The sequence below is a fragment of the Typopeltis vanoorti genome, chromosome 23 (assembly GCF_054136105.1).
Source record: "Typopeltis vanoorti isolate ZY-2024b chromosome 23, IOZ_Tvanoo_1.0, whole genome shotgun sequence".
NCBI classification, from domain to species: Eukaryota; Metazoa; Arthropoda; class Arachnida; order Uropygi; family Thelyphonidae; genus Typopeltis; species Typopeltis vanoorti.
Genome location: NC_143571.1, coordinates 67187151 through 67205282, shown reverse-complemented (window position 1 = coordinate 67205282; position 18132 = coordinate 67187151). Strand labels below are relative to the sequence as shown.

Sequence of the window (18132 nt, the reverse complement as noted above, 5' to 3'; positions counted from 1 at the left end):
GGACAACCATGGAAACTGGGACACTTTCTAATGCACCAGTGGTCTCCCTTTCCGAAAATAATCCCCTCTAGCTACCGAAAGCTACAGGAGCTCCCCTGCACCCCGTTTATTCTTCTTCTCCCGTCCCCTAGTAATTTTTATGACGTGAACTGAATACTCAACACTTGATGACGTCATATCAACAAATCAGGAAGATCCCAGCAGAACTGGTTGTGCGCAGTAAATTGGCTTTATACAATTTGTTTATCATTTGTTTGTTTTTATGTTTCGTTCTCACTGTGCACAGCGGAGTAAATATGGAGCAGTTTTATCCGGATGATGTTGAAAATGCCCCGTATGAACAGCATCGCAATCAGGTATGAAAGTCAGTTGTATATACTCTTTAACAAACTACTGTCGGTCTTAACAGTTGATTGCCATGCTTAACATTAAAATGCTTGCTATGGGTTGAAATAGGGTTTCAGTAAGGTCACTGGTCGGAGTGGCGATTTCAACACCTCAAGTTAAGAGCGGAAGATAATTGGAAAAAGTGATTAATAGCTCGAATGGGGAGGATCTGATTTCCTTTATTTAGTACGTGTTCTTTTTAAAATACAAAGGCCTATCGAGGTTCAGTCCACACTTCAATGCTCGATGTATGCAATAAATTTTATCGTCCGGTCTGCCATTTCTAACCTTTATTTTTAGTAATTGGATAACAAGGCAGACTGAGGTATCATTAGTTAGCCGTTAATCATACCATTTATAATCGATTAACTTATTATATGTGTGCATCATTCACATAATTGTAATAACGTGATCTCGTGGTTATTGTACGCCGTTTACGGGGTACGCCAGTAATTCTAATAATTGTTAACTGACTTCTTCAGGTAGTCATAAAAGTTTGAAATTAATGCTGAACAAACATTGTAGATCCCAGATAGTTAACCGTTCGTTTCTTTCTCTAATGCGCTAGTGACAGGAGTCGTTATTCGGTTGAGATAAGAATAGGAAAAAGGGAAGTACAGGAGGAATGATTGCAGTGCTTGGATTTAAGAATTGGATAATATGTAGTTTGTATGGACGAATTGGTGTTTGTCATATCAGAAAGTGTGCTGTTACAGGAAAGCATTTCCTGATAATTTGTAGAATCTCTATCTTTTACTTCTGTCTACAAATTACTATCTTTATATACAAGTGTGTATATTACTGTAATCAGGAAACATAATGACTGCATTGCGTTGTTCAAGAAAATTAAAAGGAGCAGTGAAATTAGAAATCATGGAATATTGCGAGCAACGATATCAAGATATTAGGTGATTCACTCGATCTGCGTGGACGTTTTTGTCATCTGTTTTTTTTTTCTCCAAAGAAAATCTTCGGAAACAATACACCGTGACATCATCTGGGTTTTTTTGTATTGATCTATACATCCTGACCTCAATCCAATCCAATGCTGCTGTTGCAATTCGTATACCATAGAATGCATAGTCAAGTAATTAAAATAACCTCCGATTAGTAATCTTAAAATTATCAAAAGTATCACCTTCTCATCGAAATTCTTGCTTGATAAGCTGTGTTTCCAGTATCTCTCAAAACAGTTTGGTGTTAACTAATAGGAACCCCCCCCCGCTCTTCCATGGGGGAAAAAATTAGAAGACGTTCTTTACAATGGCTACATTCTATAATTTCTGTGATGGATCTGTATAAGGAAAATTAAAGAAATTCAAGTGAATTTTTTATTTAATTGTAGAGTTATAAAGTGTTGCATCTTACAAGCAATTAAACATTATTACGAATAATTTCTTGTCTCTCTCTCTCTCTCTCTCTCTCTCTCTCTCTACGATGAGGCCTGAAAGCTCGCGGAGGGGAGGGTTACTCCAACAAAACAGACAAACCAACCAAAATTTTTGTATCAGGATTGCCTGACATACAGATTCCTCATAATAATTAGAAGGAAAAGGCTATTTCTCTAATGCCTGTAATCGATGTGTCTGTTTAAAAAAATAGATAGATACAGATAAACCTATCGAATAATTAATTACTTTTAAAACTACTACGTAGTTTGTGTATAGTAGGTTTGATCTATTACTATTTTTTTTTTTTGAATTTCCCAGATTTCTACGCTTTTGAAGCTAATATATGTACCTATTATTAAGCTAAGTGAAGTTTATGAACATTTTTTGACAGCAGAGTATAATTTTAGTCACTTAAAAATTACATTTACATAACCATTATTCAAGAATTAAAGTAGGCGTGCTTAAATTGCAAATATATTCATATAAAAACTTTTTGCAAATGCAAAAAGCATGGAGTTTGGAATAATATATGAAACAACAACAACAAAAAAAGAGGGAAAAAAAAGATAAAAGTGCAATATTTTATATGGACATAATCAAGATTGTAAACTGGTAATTGTGCAGTTCTTAGAATCAACTTGGGGTGAATTTATGATTGGTTTCACGGAAAGTTGCATTTGTTGAAATAAAATGTGCAGATTTAATAGGTTAAAAGTTCAGTGTCCTTATTTTTTGTATGTAATTATTTTTATTTATTTTTTGTTCATTATACATAAAGTGCGCTAATATAGCATACTGTCTTTCGTGATTTACTAAAAAAAATAATAAAGCACGCCTTGAAATTAACTGTGCATCTGCAATCAACTATTAAATTTCTGGATTTCATCTTTGTAGTCCTCGCAGCCATTTTTCGAAGATTGGTAATCGCTTGTTAAAAGTAGAAAGTGATGTAAATTATCATGTAACTAATGTTCTATCATACATCATCATACTTCGCTCTAGATTACAGCGAGGTGTAACAACAGAAGTGAACCATAGGCAAAATATATGACTGAAGAGACAGAAGGCAGCAGCGCCCAAAGATCGTTAAGATTTCTACGAATACAGTCGGACTTGGTCGCAGTCCCACTATAAGTCATCTGTATTTCATGTGTAATACAACAAGTTTGTCTAATTGCTAACTCAGCTCCCTACTTTTATTAGCATTTCTATATTAGCTAGTGATTGAGATTATAAACGAGGAAACTAAGATTATTTGTCTGTTTTTCAAAGGCAAAAAAAAAAAAAAACTGTCACCTAGATATGAGATCGACTAAATCATCTTTAATTTTATCATGGGAATAGGCTGGAATAAAAAAAAAAAAAAAGAAAATTAAAAAGAAATCTTAATGATGTCACTGTAATTTTGCTGTAATTATAAATATTTTATACGCATCTGCATAACAACATTTGCATAGTTCAGTTTGTATAATCATTACGTAGATACATTGGATTTTGACTCCAGTAGCACTAGGGGAAATAATTGAGCTTTGCTATATCAAGATATGTAATATTCGTGCATCGATGAAAACAGTACCTGGTCAACTAAATGATTCTCGGCGCACATACAGACTGGCACTAAGTTGGTGTACCCGATGCAAGGCGACACTTCCAAAATTAATAAAATAAATGTTGATATGTAAATTTCTTTATTGAATTTATTATCGTTGGAGAAAGTAATTTAAAGAAATAATTTTGTTAATTTCAAGAAAAAACGAAAAAAAAATTTTTGATTGCATACTTAATACGTATATGTACAGAGTCTTTTAATTTTTTCTTATTATTTTTAGTTTTTTGTGATCTCACTTCCGAAATTTCGTAAACCTATAACATTAGTATTGCGTTATAGGCTTACGAAACTTATAGGCTAAGAACTATATAATTAGGATCTCACACCAGGCGATGGCATCGCCTGGTGTGAGACCACCACCACCCTGTTTACTGGAAGCCTGAAGTGGCTTGAAAAACTTCTGTGTTTGATCTCTACAGTAGGGTTTTCGGATTATTTAACTTTGACCCGTCTACAGTATTAATACACATGTGCGGTTCACTAACAACCTTTCATAGATGGGATTCACATAAGGAAAAAAAACAAAACAAAACAATAACTAATGTTTACTTTTTTTCCTCAATTCACTCAATCCTACAGTAAGCCTTAATAGTTGGTTTCTACCGGTTCTGGTATTTGAAGCAAGAAGACTGATTCTTGGATTGATTTAGCCCAACAACAGTTCTAAATGTGGTAGATTGACATCATTTTTTTTTAATAATGATAACTTTTCAGTGTATTAAGATTATTAGCCTCCACTATTTGTTTGAAATAGTGGAAGCCATTTGTTTTGTTAGATCATGATCGGATTAGCACTCGATTGTCTCTGATTCCATGTTGATCATTCCACTTTATGAAAAGAATTATCTGGGATAGGACATGAAAAGTTAAGAAATAGCCAGAATTTGAGAAGATGGTCATCATTCAAATCTAGTAGACTTGTTGAGCTTTGTAATTCGTGGAGTACTAAATTAAATAAGAACACATTCAAAACAATTTTCTCTTCAAAAAGAGTTGGAAATCACATCTATATTGTATGGCAGAGGTGAGGAAAAGTAGGATAGGCTATTGAAGCAGAAAAGTATGTTAATATTTCTATTGGCTCTCCAATTCTGCCGACGTCTATTTTGAATGGGAATTTGAATTCATCACCATGTGAGGGGGAAATGGACCAATTTTATTTGCCAAATCATATAAGGTTATGACATTATAAATCCAAGTTTAATTTCAAAATATGAGTAATTCTGCTACTACTGTCTCCCCCAAATAAATAAATACAAATCATTTCCTCACTGTTCTGATATACTTAAAATACACTCTTGCTCCTCAAAAAGATATGTTCCCGTCCCCAGTTTTCCACCATGCATTTCGTAAATTTTAAAGTTAATACGGTATGACTTTATGTGATTACATCTGGCTTTCAATTGATTTTATAAAAATGCATTTAGCCCAGTTTATTTGGGAAAGAAACTTACGGAATAAATAGAAGGTCATGTACCATACAATTCAACAAGATTATATGATATGCTGTTTTACGAATTATAACAAAAAATAAAACAATTAAATAAATAATTCTTTGAGAAATAATTTAAACAAATGCGTATTCTAGCGTGGACTTTCTATCTATCGGAAGGATTCTGTAGTGTGGTCACTGATATTATTAGTAATGTCAACAAGTCGTATTAGTAGAGTATATTTGGAATAACCAAACCTGCTCAGCAGCTAACTATTAGTGAGCATTAAACTTATTATTATTATTATTATTATCGCGAAGGATCAAACTATCCACACAATATTTATCGTACCTCTTCTAGAACTCATTGATAGTCAAAGCACTCACAACAGATGGCAACTCAAGTCACTCGTTCGCCACTCTACAAACGAAACATCTCACACCCATGCTGACCACCAAGTGCTGAAATATTTCCTCTGCATCAGTCGTATAAAACCCTTTTAGTAATCTAAATGTTTCTGTCATATCCCAGTTTTTCCGCCTATCAACCAACTTTTGCAATCCACAAATCCTCAGTCTATCATCATAGAGAGAATTCCAAGAACCACTCATCATCTTAGTCATTCACCTTTGGATCCTCTCCACTATCCTAGTTAATTTACATATTTTGATTCTTTTAATAACAAGGAGATCACAATATAAATTTCACGTCTTAAATTGAAGGCAATTTTATTAATTATCGTGCGGATGTTTTAGCTTTTTTTTTTATAAGTCAGTCCCACACACGAGAGAATTCAAAATATATAGCAGATCAGTACCATCTGTGGGAGAGAATTTAATTTTATATACCAAACTTATAAAATGAAATCATATATTAGTATTTTTATTCTTCTTCTTAACTCTCGGCTATTAACTTTTTTTTATCAATTTTTTTTATTATCGAAAATTCATAAGAAGAACATGCAACCAATGTGGATAAACTCTGTCATATAACATCTCTGAATGCCTAAATGACTGCTCACCTATATATTCCGTGATATTTATATTAATAAACCTCAAAAAGTACCTTGTGGTTTTATTTATGGTGCACTTGTAGCAAATTATGTTTTCGTGGTCTATGATCCAACCCTTCGTTTTTTTGCCGTGTATGTGTGCGTGTTCTAGGTTGTTTTAGATTCTTTCAAACTCCCATATTGTAGCATTTAATAGCATACACGTGCTTGTGTATGGGACAAATTTTATATTAAAGTTTATTTTGAAGTGGTTAAATGTTACGGTCCCCTCGTCTTAGCTCTCCTAAACACACACACACACACACACACACACACACACACACACACACACACACACACACACACACACACACACACACACACACACACACACACACACACACACACAAAAAACGCGTTGCCTAAATGCTGCTCAAGTGTCAACTAATTGCAGCTCTACTGTACTGATATGAGAGGTTGATGGCCCTCGATAGCTGCACGGAAAACCAAAATGGCTCCTAGTAATATCTCTGTAGATAGGGAGATTGTAGGGGAAGGGGGGGGGGAGACAGGCAGACAGATAATTCCGAACAAAATTGCAGGAGATAAATAAAAAGTAAAATAAAAAAAAAATAGAGAAGAAAAATTATCTGGGCTTCGTCAAAGCCTCGAGCAGAAAGGGGTAATAAAAGAAACTGTTGTCGCTACTCGCATGCTATCGACCCCCCCCATTTCCCCCTTTAGTACCGCCAACCACACTTCCCCACCCATTTCAAACCGGCACGTGCATTTACTCTACACGTACATTTTTACTCCAGCGTCGACAGTGGCCATAATGCAATAGTCCACCCTTACGTCACTGTCTCGAGCAGTTTATTCACCTTGACGGCGAGCTCGCGATCTCATCTCCGTATTCCACTTCGCTACTAAGACTTGCGAGATAATAAATCTTCCATGTTACCCAGGCCTCAAGATGCCCACCGTGAAATAAAGGGGAACACCTCTGCATCAAGAATAACGAAAGCGAAAAAGCAAAGGTAGAGGAAAAAATCTAGACAGATGCTCATAAAAAATCGTCTGGCTCAGCCACCCTTTGACACGAGGGGGCGGGGCGTTCTTGATCACCCGGCCATCCTGCTGCGCATAATATCGAACATAATCATAGTCAGTCGAAGCCGAGCTCTGCCCACATCGATGACGTCACTCGCCAGACAACTCCTAGAATGATATTGCTCTGAGCGCGAAACCAGTCAAAATAAAAATCAGCAGGAAGCGAGTAGAATAGTCAGAAAGAATTTTCATAATAACACTGTCTGAAGTAAGTGTAGTTATCAGACAGTGTGTTCCTATAAACCTTTTGCTATTGTACACACATGCGTCCTTTTTGAGTTTGAACAAGAGCGCCATCTGATAGTCACAGAATGAAATGCAACATGAATTTATCCTGACCAAAAGAAAAAAAAAATGCAAGGAAGGATTTTTTTTTTTTTTGAACTAGATTCGTATTACAGCAAGTACTGAGTGGCACTTTTTCTTCTTGTTACTTATCTATGTTTAAAGTATGGAGTAATTATGACTTGATTAATATGATTAATTTATTAAAGTGATGGAAATACATCTATTATGAATTTAGAGTAATGTCATGACTCCCTCAAGCACTCCAAAATCACCTGCACTCATCTACCTAAGAAAAAAGAAACTGTGGATAAATATAGGTAACTTTCCTATCTTCAAAAAAAATCCATGAATACTTTCAAACTCTTCCACCTTTGTAAACATTAAAGCAAGTAATTGATATTAAACTGTTTTCAGTTTATCCTGAAAGTGATCCTGATGGGGATTACCGAAGTCATATAGAGAGCAGACATTTTGCTTTTACTAGATGATCTCATATTAATTAGTAGTTTGCTGTAAAGCACAATGGGTTGTAGCTTTGTCCCAATAAGCACTAGGTGGATAATACATCATTAATAATGATAATGAAGTGAGTTTCCTCTGGTTATTTACAAAATGGCGTTTTTAAAAAATAAAATAAAAAAAATCTTCAAAATTAGAAATAATCAACGACAGCAAACTTTCTAACAACAAAACAGGACCCTTACCAGCTGTATTCATATTTATGCTAGCATATTTCTTGGAATAAAACATGTATTTGTATTCAAAAAAATAAAATGAACATTAACGAAATATTTATTAATAAATCATCCTAAAGAGGAGTATCATCCACATCAATACAGTATTGAGCTATAAAGAAACTCCTTTTGTTTAAGTATAAGCATAGATTAGCATGTTTCGATCCTTGAGAAGTCCAGGCCCTGTTAACAAAATTGTATTGAATGACAATGAAAGATCCCCAGTTACACTACAGCAGTCGAATTCCCTTGGTAATCTAAACTCTTGTCAATAAATTAAAAAATAAATTGATTGCTTATAAAATTAATTTACTTGCATACATAACTAAGATTTTTCTGTTTGTCGTATTTAAAAGTAGTATTTATAATTTATAAAGTTTTCATTAAGGTTCTGTAATCATTAAGTAGATATTTGCTTCTTAGTCAATATGTCTTGCAGTTGAAAAGATCTGGGTTCGAATTCTATCTAGGACGGGAAGAACCTCTAATATGACCTTGATAATTGAAGGCAAGTTAGCACAGTGTCATACTGGGATATCAGGATTTCTCCCCCTCCCAGTAATTGCAAAAAAAAAAAACCCAAGTTAACTCAGGCAGTGTTTAACTGCTAGTACTTTAGGTTTATATGTCGTCTGCAAACATACTAAAATCGTAAGGTTTATCATGTTCTTTTCAGTTCCAAAAAGATCTCAATACTCCTCGCACATTCAGAAAAATCCGTAATATTCTGTTGTTTCAAATATCATGTATTTGAATAATAGAAACAGGGAGGGTCTAATACTTTGTTATTTGTAATTGATGAAACACGTATTAAGATATGTTGAAATATAATTAAATTGTCGTGAACATCAGTTTGTGTAGATTTATGCAGACAGGTCTCAGACTGTTTTGATATGGATAATAAAAGTTTTTTTTTTTGTTAATTAAATATAAAACTACAAATCAGAATAGAAAATTCGTTCCACTTATTTTTCATTTTATCATTAGCCTTACTCTCTCTCTCTCTGTTTGCGTGTGTATGTAGGAAATTAGACACAAATTAGAGCATGAATTATAGTTTTGAAGCTACATGATTGATTAAAGCTTGCTGCATTTTAAGTGTCAACGTGGATCTGAGAAACAAGCGTGAAAGTAATCAATCAAAGCCTAGAACAAGCCACACCTTTTTTCCACCTTTATATAATGGCCAAAATCAGCAGAGAATACATGACTGACATTATTCGCGAATCGATTCCACCAGTGGTCATATTGTTCCTGTCACTTTGAAACCATAGTGACCAGCTAAAATTTGACAAAAAAAAAAAAAAAATCAAAACAACATAATAAGGAGTACACTTATATGATAGAGTGCCCCAAAAGGAACTTAATACTTAATGTCTGATCTCTGATTAAATTCATAGTTGCATTCAGTTATGTCGCCTTGTCATCACTAAAAATAACATCCAGGGAACCATGTATAGAGGACCTTAAAGTGAGTGCACGAAATGTTTTATTTTTTATTTTTCTGAATTCACTAGCGTATAAGAGTAATGAAACAAATCAGGAGCTAAAAGTTTATATTAACACACTTTTCTACCTTAAGCGAACTAAAAGTAATTAATTATAGCATTAAGAACTCGATGCACTGATAATGTAGTTATAATAATGTAGATAACACTATTACTTTCGCAATAGTAAGATGGACTAAGAAACTTACGGTTGTTGCTGGAAGCCAATAATTATTATCACACGCGAGTGATGTACACAGAATTTTTTAATTGGTAGTGGGGATGTGAGATCTGTTTTCCCAAGGAGAATCGTGTGCTTTGATTTTATTAAGATGGGATTTTGACCTGTTTTAAGCTCATTTTTGTAACTGTCATTATCTATGGGATTGACTTAATTGTTTCTGCAGAATACAGGTGTAAAGGACGTAAAGAACAAGGAGAATGGACACGATTGCTGACCGCTTCATCTTGTGAAATTCTTTCCAAAGATTTTGAACCATTATTAACTAATTATTAGTAATTAGTAATAAGAATAATAAGAATTGCAACAAGCAGTAGTTGAGTTGAGTGAAACGAATAGCAAAATATTGATGAAAAATGTTTCACAGAATGAATTTGAATTTGAATTTACATAAAGATAATCACCTCCATGTCCTCATGTGTTTTTCAAACTGTTTCAATGAAATAGTGAAATAATCATCTTCCAAAATATTGAGACCTCACTAAGAATAATTCTTTACATATCTGTGCGGAAGGAGTAATACAGTTTTCTTAGCCAAAATTAATTTTAAAAAATGAATCCTGTTGCCACACTGGATATCGTCTCCACTTTTCATTAGACTGGGTTCGAATCCAACTGTGATACGGATGTTTGTAAAAGTAGTGATTTTCGTAGCTGGAAGTAATGCTGATACCGAAAGCTTAAAGTGGCTTGAAAATAGTATCACGTTTGATTTCTAAAATGGATTTTAGAGACCAAACATAGGTTTGCGGATTATCAAATTTTTAACCCACCTACGAACTGCGCTAATTTTTTTTAAAATGTCCATAAGGTTTACAGTCTTTCGCGGATGGGACTCATATTAAAAAAAAATTAAAAATTGGCTCTCTAAATGCTGAGCCAACATGTTCAGCATTTGAAGTTTTGAAAAGTTGAACAATTAACTAGAAGAAACCATAGATTATGTTGCTGTAAGCTAAATCGCTTACTGTACATGTGTATCTAAATGTTGATTTATTAATTTAATCTTGACGATGTGCGTATATAAAACTATATGTCGTCATCATCATCATGCTTTTCAAGGATTAAACCTAGAGTGGCCTGTTCCAGCCTTAGAAGTCATCGTTGGAATCTCTTTAGACGACGTTCTGGTTTTCTTTTTCCTAATGATTTGTAATTTAAGGATTGTTTTGGTAATCTTTCTGTTTTCACTCTTAATACTTTTCATACTAAAAGTTTTCATACTAAAACTTTTTATGCTTTCTGTTTTTATTCTTAATACTTTTCATACTAAAAGTATACAATACATTAGCCCCACCGGTCCTATTGTATGGAAGTGAAATCCGGACAATAAAACAAAAAGACAAACGAAGGTTAATAACAGATGAAATGAGGTTTATGAGAAAAACTGCAAAGTACACTCTATTCGATCACAAAAGACATTATGAAAGAATTAAACTAGGAATCACTAATAGAAAAAATTAAAAAATATAAACATAAAACTTATATGTAAAAACAGAAAAAAATATTTTATTATTAAGTTCTATCATTTGTTATTTGCATGTTTATTCTGGAACTTCTTTTGGAAGTTTCTATGTGGATGTAGTCAGTATTATAAAGACAAAATTCGCCTAAATTATACTGACAAATCATGATTTTTTTTAAACTGTTTTTTCGACAAATAGGTATATACATCCTTTTAACAAGCGTTTCCAGATTATTTTTTTGGATTTTCAAATACTGAAAAATATATGGCTTCATTGGCGTCATGAAAGAAAGCTATTAATGAACGAATCTGTAGCCTTTAAGTTGAATTTCAGGCCTCGTTATTAATTTCGAAAAAAGCAAGGTTTGGTTTTATATTTTTAATCCCAACGATAGTGATATTTTTGGTCCGACTTACTATAGTACTGAACTAATTCTTAATTGTTTCTGAAATGTAGAGATTCTCTCTCTCTCTCTCTCTTTCTCTTTCTCTGGCATTGCTGAACTTCCTGGAATATATCGCATAATGAAATATCAGAATGCATACTTTGAACTCGCACATTAAACTCGAGTAAACCCTCTCCAAAGGAATGTACCAAGCAAACAGTAATAAAAGAGATGGAGTGAAGTTCACCTGATTCGCCGTAAATATGACATTACAAATTTTATTATCCTAAGAATTACACTTTTACAGGATATTTCCTCTATTAAGGATTGCGAGGGTATACAGTGGCGCTTCTCTTCTGAAAGCACACACACACACACACACACACACACACACACACACACACACACACACACACACACACACACACACACACACACACACACACACACACACACACACACACACACACACACACACACACACACACACACACACACACAGAGAGAGAGAGAGAGAGCGAATCTCAAGTTGGACTGAACAGGTTTCATTGCATACTCATTTTTCTACCTGTACTGACTATTTTTTGTAATGCAAGCCCGCTGCACTGATCTGTATTAATAAAGAACAGTGTATCTAACTTAATCGGGTTTAAACTTAGGATAACACGTTATTGCCTAGTGTCTTAAAGCTGGTGTGGAAATTAGTATGCTCCCGATAAATATAGCAGTGGCCTTGCAGGTACTAAATAAGGCTCAAGAAGTTTACTACTTCCATTTAAGAATTATGGAAAAGAAGAATTCAAATCAAACTCAAAATGATATATCGAAAGAAAACCTTCTTTATATTAAAAACTGTCCAGATAATTATAAGAAAAAAATTATATAATTAAACTAAAATTTCATTTATAAACCTTTAACTATATACTAGTGATGATGGATCCAGAGGAAAAGTAATAGATGTGATCGCTTCTCTCTCTTTCTCTCTCTCTCTCTCTCTCTTCAACAAAATTGAAGCAGAATAATGTGAATTTTATATTAAATAAAATAAGAAACCTATTTATATCCCTTTTTTAATTATAACATAAATGTGAATATTGAAAGAAATGTTATTTTATTAGCAAATCATTGAAATAAAGTATACTAACAAAACAAGAAGTGTTAAAAAAAACTAAATAGGTATTCCTTAATTGTAATATTTTTTTCCATTTACCCCTTCTAATGTTTGTTTCTTCCTAAAACTAGTCTGGATTCGCCATGTATTTTAGTCCCTTTTATAGACAATCCGGAAACAATAGTCCTCTATTTTTGACATATTTTGAAACTCAAATCTCTTTTCTTTGCATGTGAAAATGACAAGTTTCCTACTTCATTACAGCAGTCTAGTAATTCCACAGCTCCATAAACTCACTTTAACACCGTTATTTCAGTCATATGCAAACTCAGAGCATTACAGTGTGAGGGGGACTCATGTAGCAACATCTCAGAGAAGATAGTATGACAACTCTTTATGACTAAATCCTTCCGTTCTCCTATAGACTTCAGTTGTTCCATAAGTGTAACTTGCAATAGAATCTCTTCTTACTTAGATTTAGAGCCAATTTTCATTTTTTATTTCCCGCTATACTAACGCTACCTAGTCGTCGAATAACTTACCATCTATGCAAGCTTTATCTATTCTGGCCCAGAGTAAGCACCTTCTATTCACACAACATGTACAGCAAGGTTTAAAGCCTTCGTTATGCACTTTTCTTTGCTAAATAACTAATTTTGCACACACATTCTTCCGTACTTTGCAGTTTGTGCCCTAAAACCCTACTGTCATTTGAACTTTCCACAATGAAGTTAACTGCAAATTGTAGTGCTATACAACTGGTGTGCACGCTCGTATTAATCGGTTGCTCTTTTTGCACCAGTAAAAGCCATCCAGCCAAAGTAATTTATCCAAAATACGGCGCAACCATGTGAAATACCATCTCCTTCTTGATCAAATTCTTGACATGAACTCTCAGGGAGAGTGTACAGGATATTATGATAGTATTACATGAAAAGGCTACATCATTACTAACTACTTATCAATAATTTTCCTCCAAATTAGTCTGTTATCTATCAGGATTCCAATATATTATATTTCTTTTAAAGCAGTTCTTACTACATCAATCCATTCAGATCTTAGATCTTGCTCTTAGTCTATTTCCTGCCATCCAGGCAAAGTTTTTTTTTTTCAGAGATTAACTTTACTCATAATATTTTATAATAAAATAAAATTATAAATTATTTTATAAAATCTTTTTTACAGTATTTTATGTTTTTCCTCTTATTACTGACGATCTTCCAAAATACAAATGAGTTTGCTTTTCTAAATTCAATGCTGCTTCCTTATAGATAATTTGTGCATGTATGGTAAGAGTTACACAGGACTCCCTTTATTTTTTCTCTAAACATCCTGTTATTCTTTCATATGCATTATTAAGTAATTTTTTTTCGATGACGAGCTTCCTGTTGTTCTATTTATTGTAATCATTCTTCCTCATACACACACTTTCTGATTAATGCATGTTGTTTCACTTGTGTTAAGTAATTTGGCATCAAGGGTGTATTCAACTAATAAAATGGTCCTTACGTTAATTTTTTTAATTCTTAATAGTGCCTGTATAGAAACACACACACACCATCTCGCCAATTTATTTGCTTATTTATGGCCTCAATTGACTTCTCTTCCATTAGTCTGGTACTTGTCGTTTGTGAATTTAACAGCACTTCAGAAAGTATCTGCAATATTTCATTTAATTCTTTTTTCATTTGGTCCCATTGCTGAATGAGTGTGAGGCTGATAGTTATTTAAGTGCGTTGTCTCATCTTGAATAGCAAGTCCATACATGATTCTTGTATATTGCTAAAGAGAATCAGGGAAGAACATTGTCCACTCATAATTGGACAAAAGGTTCAATATGATCTGATACGCAAATATAGCCAACGAAGGTGGTTCGTCCCTTTTCTGCTTATCCAGAATGCAAAGATGTTGTAGTAAATCAAATCAATCTATCAATAAATTTCTCGGTCAAGCGCTGAAGCTGACAAATTAATTTTTAGAATGTCATAGATTTCTGTTAGAATTTTGATTAAAAATATGTGCAATATTGTGTGATATCGTAGTCGAGGTTGTATTTATTTTTAAAAATAGTGATCGAATTTTATACATTCACCATATTGAATAACTGCTAAAAGTTTTCTGCACTGAATAGTTTTTTTTATTTTATTTTTATTCATTTTAACCTCGTAACGAACTGTAAGAAATTACGTTATTCACTTTGCAAATATGATGTACAATATGATGTTTTCTTGCTCTATCGTTAACAATTTTACTATTTTATTATTCTGATTTATTATTAATTACATTTCTAACTAGTTATTCTGATAGGACAAATCTTAAAATATAAAGCCTGACAAAAATCCTTACTTGGTAACTAATTATTGGGACAGAAGATAAAGTTCTTAGTTCGAACACTGCTGGAATTGTTATGCAAGAGAGCATGAGGACTCTTGGAAAGAAAATAATTTCAGTTGGCTAATCTATTTTTACATATGAATCCCATATACAAGACGTTACAGAACCTCTAGCACAAGAGGTTGAGAAATACTTCATGTGAAAAGCTGTTCCAGAATAGCTGGAGCAGTCATAGTAAAAATTAACTATGACTGTGAGGCTCATATATAATGTCTTTTAACTGCGTGTGTTTTGGCCGGTTTACCAGTTTTATGGCCTAAAAAAGCCAGGAGAGAAAGAGAGAAAAAGAGAGAGACTCTGCCAGTTTATTAGACCAAACAACTCATGTTTTAGTTGGAGAATCTTTCTAAAGGTCCTTTTTCATTCTAGACAGGGTTCGAACCAAGGTCTTTACCACCGAAGAGCAAATATTGCATGATCCTTCAGACACATTACGAAGGAGCAACAACAACCACGAAACTTGACTACCTGATCACTGGATGCAACTTCCTGAGCAGGTCTGTAAGCCATATCCGATCAACTGTTTCTGCAAATGTCAATAACAACAGCAGACGTTTCTCCAAATCATCTTGGCGCCTGTCCAGAGGTGGCTGATGTAGACTAGAAAACCTGTTGGGATTCTAGAGTGACACAATCCCTACTGGTGGACACTGATTAACTGATAATCCTCCAGTATGTGGAGAAGACTACAGTTAATTACCTCTCCGTTATTTTAGAAGATTTAGGTGATGACAAACGTGTGCTTTTTTTTTGAATGGATGGAATAAATATAAGGATTGCTTCCATACTGTGGAAGTAAATGTCAGCTGAGTATAAAGGAATGTAGAGATGAGACTGGATGGGGTTAGTTCCAAAGTACAGTTTTTAAGTTCAATTTGGTAGTTAATGGTTCTTCTAGTAATGACTTTGGAGTTATTCTTCTCTCATAAACGATGGCTCATAACAGCCAATAACAAGATCTAATATAATACACTTTATATCGGAAACAACTGGATTCTTCAAATAAGTTGAAAGTATCAGTCTAGTTGCAAAACCGAGATAACCAGTTAGTAGCACTCAACATAAAGTTCTTACTTATAAAATGTAGAAAAATGGTTAAAATTCATTGTAAAAATAAATATTCAGAATTATTAGATATGGTGGTCATCATCATCATCATCTCCCGCTCTCTTTCTCTCTCTCTCTCTCTCTCTCTCCAAGAAGAAAAAAGAAATGCTAAACCATCAGAACAGTCGCAGTCTCCAACGAAATGAAAACCATTCTCTTCTTATGGGGGGGGGGGGTTACCGAGCCTCTCATTTCAGGAATCTTGAGGTGATGCGCTAACAGGCGGCCTCAATCTAATTCAATGTTTTAAAAAATACTTTTTAGCATCTTTATTATTCCGACATCTCTTGATGGAGTAAATTAGAATCGATAATATAAAGTTCACTCGCAGTAACTAGCTGCATTAACATTCCCTAAGTTGAGAGTTTTTGCCCTACTGGGAGAACTAGTGATGGCTTCTAAATGAAGTATATTCACTAAATATTCATGATGAACTGCCCTTAAAATTTCAGCTTTAAGACAATTAATAAAATTCCCAACTTTTATTAAAATTTTGTGCAATGTGTGTGTGTGTGTGTGTGTGTGTGTGTGTGTGTGTGTGTGTGTGTGTGTGTGTGTGATTTCTAGTCGATTCTCTGTTTTTTTTTGGAAACAGAGGGAACGGTTGTTGGTACTGAAGTTTAGGGATATAAAAATAATTTAAATTTTTGAAACCATTTAATACAGTTTTATCTTTTCTACCTTTCTAAAATCAACACAACGCTAAACTAGTTAAGGAACATGAATCCCTAGTGTGAAGCTACCATCCAAGACCTGTTGTAATTTGATATGTAGAGCATCATTTCCAGATTATCTAACCTACGCACTCACAATAATAACTCTTCTCTAGGTTTATGACTTTTGTGGGGGTAATCAACATAAAGTAAAAAATGCTGCAATCCGTATTTTTCCCCCTTTCAACAGTTAATATTAAAACTGATCTTTATTTCTGATAGTGGCACGTTTTAACTACGTAACATTATGCAGTGTAAAAAAAGAATTTTTTTGGTTAAATCCAACGCATTCTTAGTTTTTCACAAAATTAATATTTGATCAAAATATTGAAATAAATATTTAACATACTGTATATTAAAAAAAAACGCAATTCTTTAAAAACATAGCATATACGGGATGGTGCAAAAAAAAAAAAAACAGCACTGAACTTCGACATTCTTTATATATATATATATATATATATATATATTTATACGATCTACACACGAAAGATCACATGACCCATAGCATGCGTGGGCAAGAAGAATAGAAAATACTAGGAATCTGTTCACATTTTTCTTGAACAGCTGAGGGTTGTAATCTTTGAGGAAGGCAGAATGGGGGAGAGACTGTTCCAAAGGACAGAAGTAGATGGAATGAAAGAGAAGGCATGAAGTTAGTTCAGGGAGTTTCAAGATGGACTTTAAAAGGATGTCGGTTAGCAGTGGCTCTTGTTTTAATGATTTTGGAGGAAAATGGAGGAATAATAGTTGCCATTTCAGCAGAGTACTGTTCATGAAAATATCTGTCGAAGAGGCACGAGGCAGAAACTGAACGTCTGTGAGACAGACGGATTCAAGTGGTTATGTGAGGAGGGGGGTCAATAATTAGTCGGATTGCCCTCTTTTGGACAGAATCGAGAATTCTTAGAGAGATTTTGGTGCATCAATCCAAATATGGGAGCAATAACGTTCAGTTATTCAGTACTGTTTTTTTTTTTTTTGTGCCAGGCTGTACTGTGCTATGGAAATGTGATCTTTGTGCAGCATAGTTCTTACAATATGTGGTTATTATTCTGGTGTTTCAATGCTACATCCTTCTTAAGAAATTATTAAACGATTAAAACATACACATTGAAAATTAGTTTATCCTTAATCACAGATCTGTTAGTTTTTAACAATTTTATAGCCTGCTCCTCTGAACAACTACATAAATTTTCACTTTTATTTTCATTTATTTAGATTTGATCTCAAGATATGAATACTATTTCAATTTTTAAAAAATATAATGAGAAGAACTAAATTT

General features: G+C 33.7%; 1 long non-coding RNA gene across 6 annotated transcripts in view; it reads left to right on the top strand.

The window, feature by feature from the left end:
- Nucleotides 1-18132, top strand: part of LOC150093928 (uncharacterized) — a 159312-nt gene that overhangs the window by 89380 nt on the left and 51800 nt on the right. Inside the window, exon 1 of one of the 6 annotated variants that reach the window (XR_016550331.1) lies at nucleotides 294-356. The exons of the other annotated variants lie outside the window; for them this stretch is intronic. This is a non-coding gene — a long non-coding RNA (uncharacterized LOC150093928). Of the gene's footprint in view, nucleotides 1-293; nucleotides 357-18132 lie in introns of those variants that run through there. 6 annotated transcript variants of the gene reach the window in all.